The sequence below is a fragment of the Nycticebus coucang genome, chromosome 15 (genome assembly GCF_027406575.1).
Source record: "Nycticebus coucang isolate mNycCou1 chromosome 15, mNycCou1.pri, whole genome shotgun sequence".
NCBI classification, from domain to species: domain Eukaryota; kingdom Metazoa; phylum Chordata; class Mammalia; order Primates; family Lorisidae; genus Nycticebus; species Nycticebus coucang.
In genome coordinates this window covers 60,921,210-60,932,145 of record NC_069794.1, presented here as the reverse complement: position 1 = coordinate 60,932,145, position 10,936 = coordinate 60,921,210, and the positions used below count along the sequence as shown (strand labels likewise).

Below are 10,936 nucleotides of genomic sequence, written 5' to 3'. Positions count from 1 at the left end.
TTGCCATCACCAACTCCTCCGTGCCATAGTGATAGTCATTATGCATCCCTAAATGTCAACTTTTGGAACTTCCTATAAATGTAATCTTTTGTTAGTTTCTCTCACTCAACATTATGTTTTTATAATTCCGCCATAGGGATGTATGCTATGATTCATTCGCATTTTGTCTGAGTAAACCCCAATTACTTACCCATTTTATTATTGATGGCCATTTGAGCGCTTTCTGGGGGGCACTCTCTCCCCACCATTCCCTTTCTTCAATCAATCCTGCTATTCTGCTTTGACAATACATTTTCCAAAAATAAAATAAGGTTTAAAGGAGGAGATGAGGAGTGTTGGCCTACCGACAGCCATTGCAGACTTTTTTTAGAGAGCCATTTTATATGAATTCATTTGACCAAACTTACCTTTTGATCACACGTGATACATAAAAGGATGCCATGCAAATGGTGAAATACTAAACATATGGAATCTTAGTTGTTATACAATTTTTATACTTTTACAGCTAGGTCAATTAGTCAGCTGATATTAATGTGTACAATGTCAGGCTAATTAATCTTCTCAAAGCTCTACAGAGTAGGTGCTATTATCATCCCCATTTTATAGATAAGAAACTGAGGCACAGAGGTGGCGACTCTCTAAGCAATCACACAGCTGTTAAATGTTGCATTTAAAATTCAACCTACATGATCAGTTTCCATAATCGGGCTCTCCACTATTGCACTAAGTACTTTAATGAAGAATAAGGTGGAGCTCACATTTCTGATTATGGTATGTTTTCAAGATTGTATGACACTTAGCTCTGATGAGGAAAAAAACCTCATATGTGTGCAGTTGCAATGATCTGTGTCAAGACAGAAGAGGGATTTGTAGGCAGGTTCACATGCAGCTTGTTAGTTATCTTCATATTTCCTCCCACTGGACTGAGTCCTGCACATTTGGGAGGACTCCAGAAACCCACCTCAACAAGTACTCACATAGGAGCAGATCCCAAAATCTATAGCCAGGAGTCATTACCACATGTGGAGAAGGTCATCTTGGAATTGGTCACAGTGCATGGGCAGGCCACCTGGGCCACAAGGCTATAAGGTAAATAGCAACGAGGCATTTAATTCTGCACAAAATCTGCAATGCTTTCCATGGGACCTACCTATGTCTAGCACTCAATAAATGTCTGATGAATAAACTAGAAGAGAAAATATAAAACTGGCTTGACTGGTTTTATGAGACTGAATCCTTTACCTGTTACTGAGAGTCTTTAGAATGCCATTCTGATCACAGCTCCGATTTTCATGCTTGCTTCTTCTTTGGAAACAAGTTGTTCTTTGGGGCCTGCTGTGGGCACGCTCATAAACAGCGCTACACATGACACTTCCTGGTAAAGCACTTGTCTGTAGCCATACGGACACAGCTGCCCACATGTGGCCTTGCCTTCTGCCTCCCAAAGCAAAGACGGTCAATTAAAATCTCGAATCATTTACACATCTCCTATTTTTCTTCAGTTGAATATCTCTTTCAGGACAGTTCTATTAATATGATTTATACCAATAAGCAACATGGTCCCTGTATTAATGGATTTGTCTTTTTCTCCACACAAAATTTTCCCTGTATCTCTGCTCTGCACCAACGCTTATTATCCTTTTGACCCTGTAAATCTTTTTTGGCACTGATAACTTCTACAAGGACTACAAATTTTATGCCATTTGCATCTTAAATCATTCATTTTCTCATTTTCTAAGTGCTGACTATGATCATCCCTTGCATTTACTGAAATTAGCATGGGTTTTAAACAATCAAAAAAGAACAGAGAGCTTTTTTTTCTTTTTAAAGAAAGGTCTTTGCCATTCTTTGTGGATGAAACAGTCGACATTTCGTTAAGACATTTTTATCTGAGTTTAATTCTCCAGCTTTAATGTATTCTTAACAGTCATAAATGAAATGGTGTATCTTAAATGAAAGTGTATCTATGGAAGCCTAGTTATGTCTGGTCTTTAAAATGGACCATTTCATTTCATGCATGCCATAGAATCTTGAATTTCACCTTTACTCATTTCAATTTCTTTACTGAAGATGACTCTGTTGCTCTAAATTCCTACATCAATGGATTGAATATATCAAATTGTAGTAGTAATTGTTCAAAAGTACATATTTTATAACATGTACTAATAGAGTAATAAAATATATTGCAATAACAATATGCTCTGCCTGATAGAATTTCATGATGAGAATCCATTAGCTGGTTCCGCTGGTATCAGCTTTTGAAAACGCTTTGCATTGTGGTGGAAGGGAACTGCTCTGTATAAGTGAATGGGAAAAATGGGAGTCAGGCAGGAATTTCTAGGAAGGCCGGGTAGAATGAAAGATGTGAATGGGTGCTGAGGATGCGCCTTTGACATTCAGGGCACCACCTGCACCTTCCCCGTCATAGTCCAGCTGCTGCCCTCACCCCTGAACGAAGGTGCTTTCCCGAGGTCTCCCAACCCCAGTGGCCTCATCTCACTCTGCCCTGTTTTCCTCATGCCTGGCATTGGCCCTTCCTTCTTCAGATTTTCCTCTTCTCTTCCCTCCCAAAATGCTCACACCCACTTCTTCAGGGATCCATGTTGCACACTGGCCTGCTCTGCAGGTCCCATCTCCTCTCTGCTGTCCTTCCCTGCTGTACTCCACTCCTGACACTTTGTCACCACTCCAAGGCTGGCCTCTTGCCTGAGCTGTGGTGCCCATGTCAATGGCTAGGAAAATCCAGGAAGCTCCAACTCATCCGGTCCCGAACAAGATAAAGTTTCACTGTCCCCCACATCAGCTCATCTCCCCGTGCTTTCTACTCTGGTCTCCCACGGTCCCCTGGGACTCTTGAATGACACACATCTACCCACCTGACACTGCATCGTTTGCTTTCGTCCCCTGTGTTTTATTCCCAAGTCCCATCTTCCTCATTTCTGCTCCCGGAATGTTGGGGTAGACCCCTGATTCCTTCCTGTTTTTTCTTCTGACTAATCCTGCTCAGTATTGGAAATTGGTCCTCCCAGCATGTTCTCAGGCCAAGCTGCTACTAAAAACAACTCCAGTGCCCCCTGTTGTTTGCCAATTGAAGCCTATTAAAGTTCCTCCAAGACCACAACATAATTTCTTCCTAGACTCGTTTCCCACTACTTGTTTATGCTCTGTACTTCAGCCAAACCAAAGTGCCTATAAACATAATAGTTAATGAATATTATTCCCACTAGCTCTCAGATATTGCAAATACGTGAACATATAAACAACTAAATAGCAGTAAGAACAACCAGGTAATACAGCCCATCGTACCATAAGACTCTTAACCACTACCTTATAATTTTGGGGAAAAAAGTAAATTATTTTTATTCTTATTTTAATTGTGTACATTCTCTTAAGAATAATACCAAACTGTAAAATATCTTTATTGGGGGGGGAGCATTTTCTTCTCCGTTTTGTAGAAAAGAATCTGACAGCTAGAACCTTTATACCTGACTTTCTATTCTCAAAACTGAAGGATGTTTAACTTCCATGGATTACACACATATTCTTTTGATCTTAACCCCTTATTTGGCTTCACATGTTTCCTGGCTCACATTTCTACCATCATAGTCACAACACACTTGACATTCTTCTCAGTGTTTGCAGCCTGCAGGCCCTCATTAGGAAGTAGAGCCTCATTTTGTACCTAGTCTCTGCCTTTGCACACTGTCAAGACCTCAGCATCCCTTCCTACTTAATCTCAGATGTACTTCAAACAGACTCCTTGAAATATGAGGCTTTGCCTTCCCATCTTTGATTTCTTACATACATACACAATGTGTAACATGTAATTTAATAGCTTACTGAATTTAAATAAGTAATACATTTACAAGGATATGATTTTTTTCTTCTAGAAAGCTGAACTTCTGAAATACCATTGGCTTTCAACAAAATCTCGTCAAGTCATTTTGATTATCCGCAAGGACAATCCAGTGTCCTTTATTACATCATTTTTAAAGTGGGAAACTTCTTTATGTAGGACTCTCCATTTATAAATAGGTTGGTCTCCTGTCTGCCACCTTCCATGAGCTGGGAGGATATTCAGGAACTCACACCATGTAGTGAGTTGCAATGGTGTATTTTGGCTCTATTGCAATTGGGTAATTGCCTCTGACCTAGGACCTAAGCTGTGGTTTGCAAAACCTATAGGGATTTTCTTTATTTCTGACTTGACTGAGTCTATTGTGTAATTGGCACAGTATGTTTTTCTAATATGGGGAAAAATGAAGGACAATTCTCTAGAGGTAGACAAGGGATTGAGTCCAACACAGGGATTGATTACATCTCAGGCAACTCACTGTAACTTAGTGGGGGAAGCAGAGTCAATGAAGCTGATATAATGTTTTCCTCTACAAGCACTGATGCAATTAGCAGCTCATTTTAATTGAAAAGGGGCAGGAACTCTTAGACTGGTCCTACGGACTTCATCACAAAGTAGGGACTGGTAAGAAAATCCATGACAGAATTCATTTTGGTAGAATTATAATGTATATTTAGTAATACCAATTGTAGGGAAAATAAATCATTTTAATAGGTTTACGTTCTAAGTTTTAACATTGGCTTGACTTAGCTTATAAGTAAGAATAATGTAGCTTATTTATAAGAGATAATTGAGGAACTATTGAGGAGATAACCTCTATCCAAAAAAGCCTCTCTGGTCATGCAACTCTTGCCCCTAAATGTTTGCCAAATTTGGTGGGTTTTTTAGGACTAAAGCATATGATTTTGAAGTTACTCATTCATTAAATACAAAGATCATGACCTAATCTGTCACTTTCACTTTGTTCTATTCAATAGAAACAGGTCACTAGGTCCAACAGGTCACAATGTTAGGGGTTTATACAAAGAGGGTTCAAAGGTACTTTTGTTGGTAGCCATTTCAGAAGGTGAAAACTAAAGCCAGAACTGGGGTTAAGTATCACCTGGAATTCTGATCCACTGGGTCTAGAAAGGTATCCAGGCTTTGCATTTTAAGAATCCTCAATGAATCTGGTCTACAAATTGCATTCTCATAAATATTGCTCTAAGTATATAGGTTATACGAGACATAGATATTAGTTATTAATTGTTTTAGATTTATTTGATAACATTTTCAATACAATTGCAATAAAAAACAGCTAGGTTTCAAGAGAGTCATGGTGGGAAGGAAGTGTGCACCATAGGACAACTGCTTGAGAAGACAGGCTAGGCTGGTTGTCTTGACTCAGATCCCTGACTCCGCGATCAGAAGTCAGAATGAGTGCATTGGGTACATGTAGCAGGCAACAGGGCCAGAATGAGGTAAGGTGAACAAGGAATCTCAAGGGATTCATTCTGAGGGTTGTACAAGAATAAATATTTCATGGCTTGGCACCCGTAGCTCAGTGAGTAGGGCACTGGCCACATATAGTGAGGCTGGTGGGTTCGAACCCAGCCCGGGCCTGCTAAACGATGACAACTATAACCAAAAAATAGCCAGGTGTTGTGGTGGGTGCCTGTAGTTCCAGCTACTTGGGAGGCTGAGGTGAGAGAATCACTTAAGTCTAAGAATTTGAGCTGTGAGCTGTGATGCCACGACACTCTACAGAGGGGTGACATAGTAAAACTCTGTCTCAAAAAAAAAGAAAAAGAATGAATGTTTCCTTCAATTTTGCACCCTAGGCATGTCACTCACTTTAGTTTTCAGCTTCTGACATAGCTCCCAGTGAAGCCCACCTTCTAGTATTCACACCTTTGACCAATCTCGTACCTTTCTATGTGGGTTGGAATAGAACAAAGTGAAAGTGATAGATTAGTTATTAAAGACTGGAATTTTTACCTGACACTCTTTATTTCATTTTCTAATTCTGACAAAACATGTCAGTCTTTGTGAACTTCCCTACTGAGAGGTCATTGTGGCAGGGGACTGAGGGCAGCCTCCCCACAACAGCCAATAAGATACCAAGGACCCAAGGAACTAAATTCTGCCAACAATTACATGAGTGAGCTTATGGATCCTTCTCTGGTTGAATCTTCAGATGAGACCACAGCCTAGGTCAACACATTGATTGCAGCCTTGCATGGGATCCTGAGCCAGAAACTACAGCTAAGCTGTCCATTGATTCCTGACCTCAGAAACTATGAGATAGTAAATACTGTTTTTTTTGGTTTTGTTTTTAAGTAAAGAAAAGGGTAGACTTTAATCTTTATTTACAGGACACTGCAAGATATGAAATTCCACATAGAAATAAGAAACCCTTTCAGAGGATAGGCTCCAAACAGTATGTATGTACAGTTTGGAACTGTTCAAGTATAGTTTTGTTGTAAAAAGTGCTACAATAACAAACCACATTTAAAAAGAGTTCGTAGTAGAGAAATAGTAAGACAAACTTATACCAAACGCAGTACACGACAACTTTGTGCCTCAGCTATACAATCTAAAAGTTAAAAGTCCCAGGAGTCCCATCCTGAACTTGGAACGTATAGCCTTCAGAGGTAGTTTCTGGTACTACATTTTGATCCTCCTCTTCCTCTACAGAGAAATACTTCTCAATCAAGTTTAATGAAGCCTTGTACACAGACTCATTTTCATGGTTTTGTAGAGCTTCAATTTTGTCCAAACCTCCACATTCTTCAATTGTTATACTAAGTTTCTCAGTTTCACCTAGTTTTTCAGCAGCCTGAAAGATATTTGAAATGGCATCCAGAATAACCAGAATAATTTTGGTATCTTTTGCATTTAAGAGGTTCATCAATGGTTCTATTATGCCACAATGAACAAGGTATACAATCTGTTCAACTGTTCCACCACTTGTATAGTTGGTCACAGCCCATACAGCTTCCTTCTGTGTCTTAAAGTCTGCCTTAGAGAGAACACCGACAAGTAATGGGCCTGGTCCATGATTCACAACTTGCTGTATCTGGTCCTGACAGCCGGCTGTGAGGTTTGACATTGTCCATGTAGCTTCCTTTTGGATGTTAGTTTGGGGGTTGGTCAGCAGGCTGGGAAAGACAGTAAGTGCTCCTGCATCAGTTACAACCTGAGTCTGTTCATCTGTCCCAGTGACAATATTCCCTATGGCTCTTAGTGCAGGAGTCACAGTTGGCAATTCAGTAGCTCCCAAAAGTTTCACAAGTTGGGGCACAACTCCTGTCTTCACAACCATTTCAATCCATTCATTTGGACCATCAGTAAGGTAAGAAATAGCCCAGCAAGTATCTGCTAATACCTCTGGATCATCATGATGCAGGAGACGTACTAAAGTAGGAAGAATCTGTTTCACAGCATCTAATGGGGGTGCAGGATTCTTGTTGCGACAAAGGTTTGAAAGTGTCCAGGTAAGATTACATAAGTAACCACATGATAAAGATGACATATCAGGAATAGCTAGAAGAGCCAATAGTGGGTCAACTGCACCACACTTAATAACCAAGTCTTGGAAAACTGAACCATCACCTGCAATGTTTCCTAGAGCCCACACAGCTTGTTCACTGATATGAGAATGGGGAGATGCCAACAGAGAAATGAATGCTGTAATAGCACCTCCATCTACCACAGCCTTAGTCTGTTCTGATGTCCCAGAAGCAATGCTAGTTAGTGCCCACGCAGATTCAAATTGAATGGGACTACAATCAGTTCTACCCAAGAAGGACGCAAATTTTGGGATCAAACCAGCTTGGATTATATTGTCAATGGGAGGCTGTTTTTCTCTAGAAAGTAGTTTCCTGGAAGCCTGAGTAGCTTGGAGCTGGTTTTCCATACTGGTGCTGTTTATACCTTTGACAATGTCATCCACAGACCAATTTACACTACCCTGGTTGTTTCAGTTTTCCTGCAGTGGAGAAGTAGCATCATCAGGAAAAGAGCTTACATTTCTCCTTTTCAGCATCTGGTCATCTTTCTTAGCTTTCCTCAACTCCATATTAACTTCTATTTGGCGTCGCCTCATTTCTGTACTGTCTTTTCCCTTGTTCTTGAACCTGTTAAGTCGGGCAGCTGGTGAATTAGCATTCTCATTGGTGGACATGGTTATGAGACAAAGGGAGATAGCTGCACAGTTAGCTCAAGCTTCCACAGGAGGTGGTGCGGGACTCAGAAGATCTGGGTCAGCTGCCCTGGAAACGTGCACTGCAGCTCAGACAGAACACGGTGTGCAGTAAATACTGTTTTAAGTCACTCTGGATCACTTCATTATGCAGCAATTGATAACTAACATAGTGCAGGAAGATTTGGGTCATGGTAGCCACTGTTGATTGCTGAACCCCAAAGAACAATATAAACAAGGAAAGGTAAGAAGTTAATGAGGACACACTGAATCCATATCATGACTTTGTCTAGGGATGGTTCTTTTCACAGGAGGGGTTGCTTATTTTCTCCTTCCTCACCACTTCCAATCCCTTTCTCTTCTAAAAATAAACAGAAGAGTCATCATATCAGGATTGCCTGCAAAACTTTGAAATTTCTTCTATTAAATCTCCAAGATTATCACCATCACCACCCTGACACCTGATCTTCTGCCCTCAAATTTGCCACAGTTCCCCATAAAAAAGTGACTATAACTAATAGTGGCAATTCTCGTATTTTCCACTTTCCCAAGTCCTCCTCTACTTAGCAGCCACATTCACTAGAATGAAACAATTAAAATGACTGATGTTGCAAGAATGTGGTGCAATTAAGGCTCTTATACCTTGCTAATGGTAATGTAAACGGTGCAGCCACTTAAGAAAACACTATGGCAGTATCTTATAGAGTGAAAGCTAAATCTGCCTTAGGACCTGGGAACTATGCTCCTTGGAATCATTCCAGGAGAAATAAAAACTTGTGTTCATGTAAAGGCTTACATTCAAATATTTATCACAGTTTTATATTCATAATAGTCCAAAGCCAGAAATAATCCAAACGCTCATGGACCAGTGAATGGATGAGTAAATTGTGGTGTAGACTGCTACCCAGCAATGACAAGGAGCAGACTACTGATACTACAGCACAACTAACATCAGCAGCATCAAGCTAGGTGAGAGGAGCCAGACACATAAGACTATATACTCTGATTCTAATTATGCAAAATTCTAGAAAAGGTGAAACTATAGTGATAGAAAGTAGATCAGTGATTTTCATGGGCCAGAGTTTGGGGGAGAAGATTAACTACAAAAGAACACAAAAGAAATTTTGAGTTAATGGAAACATTCTGTATCATGATTATAGTGGTTGTTATGCAACTGTATTCATTTGTCAAGATTCATTAAACTTTGAGTGCATTTATTGCATATGAATTACATCTCAATAAAATTGTTTAAGAAAGGAAAACTCCAAGTGGCCACATAGAATCAAAAATTGAAGTAATTTAAGTTCTGTTTCTTGTCTTTACATTCATGATACAATCATCATTCTTTTCAATCTATCATTTAAATGCAAGAACATGAGGGCTATCTGGAAGGTATCCAGCCTTTTTACAGCTCTTGTATGTACTATCACAGTGGAGACATGGGAACTGATACTGTATGTGCTGGAAGCCAACTGTTCAGCAGAGAATTCTCTGAACTACTTTCAATATGGAATAGAATGGTTATTAAAGGGAAAAAACAAAAATGTGCTACTTTGAAGCTTACTTATATTCTATTTAAAATTCAACAGTAACCTCAGCAATTGTTCAGAACCAGTCTGATAAAAGATTTTTTGGAAGGAGATGAGTGTTTCATCACTGATATTGTTTAGAATTCCTAGCTGATGGTGATAATAAAAAGTAGACCAATTTTAGTCAGCTTTATTACTGTTTAAAAATTCTTTACCAATGCTACACCCCCTATCGCCTGAAGCTGGCCTGAACTCTTTCCCTCGCCTCTTTCTGACATACTATTGCTACACCTAGTCAATAGTTGTGGTTTCCTAGGACCCTAGAATAATATCACAAAGTCAGAGGCCAGCCTGACTTGTAGAATCTTTTTGAAAACTTCATTCTTATTCTACAATTATTATTGATTGCCTACCTCTGTTCTAGGTGCTAACAATTTCAGGGGAGATGGTCACGGATCTCCAGGACTGATGACATCTACTGACATTGTGAGCAAGTAATATAGTCTCCAGCAGGTCAAAGAAGTAGACTTTCCGAAAATTGCAAGTCGTCCTCTCTCCCCCTTTGATCATCTTTCTCAGTGTTCTCCTAGGTGAGCACTTTTCTTCCAGCACAATTCCTCACAAGCTTCAAGTGCAGAGCTCAAGGGAGGAATCAAAAAAATGGGACCTTCTACACTGACTTAGATCTGTTTGTCTTTCTTATGGACTTGCGACATTCACCTGTCAATGAGCTCTAAGAAACCTCTATCAGAAGTAAGGTGCTTTTGAGATTTTTGATGCAAGGAGACAGCTCAGAATTACACATGACCTTTTTGATATTCTGCATCCCTAGCTAAGGCTTACACATCAAATATCTATGCTATAAAAAAGTCTAAAAGTCTGTGCAAGCAGTTCAGAGGGATAAAAGGCCCATCATGGAAACAAGGGGAAGGCAAGTAAAGGCTAAATTAGGTCTGCAAGAAACCTCTGTCCTTCTAGAGGGCTGCCTCATAGCTTGCCTCAGTTCCATTTGATTTTTTTCTTCTTTTAAGCCTACCTAACAATTCCTTATTTAGAACTGTAAAGCTATTTAGAGTATATGAGTCAGGGTCCAAATTTGCGGAGGTCAAGAAGCTTCTTTATGATTAAGTGAATGACTACAGCAAAGTCAATATCAGCTTCCCCAAGACTTCTTGTCAACCACAACTCTTGTTCTTCCCAAAGAAAATTCAGATAGAATCTCTGAACTCATATTGAGGGTTCATGACAACTTTTATATCTTACATGTTAGCGGTTGCAAAGAGAAGATAATGAATTTTTTTCTGTTACTAATGCACTGTCTTCCTTTCAGATCAATGTTACCACGTCCTTTGTTAATTTTATATTCCA

General features: G+C 39.7%; 1 pseudogene across 1 annotated transcript; it reads right to left on the bottom strand.

Moving 5' to 3' along the window:
- Window positions 1-6,172: 6,172 nt before the first annotated feature.
- Window positions 6,173-8,032, bottom strand: LOC128566579 (importin subunit alpha-1-like; annotated as a pseudogene). The gene has a single exon (XR_008374592.1). The product of XR_008374592.1 is annotated as an importin subunit alpha-1-like (transcript).
- Between the last annotated feature and the right edge of the window lie 2,904 nt (window positions 8,033-10,936).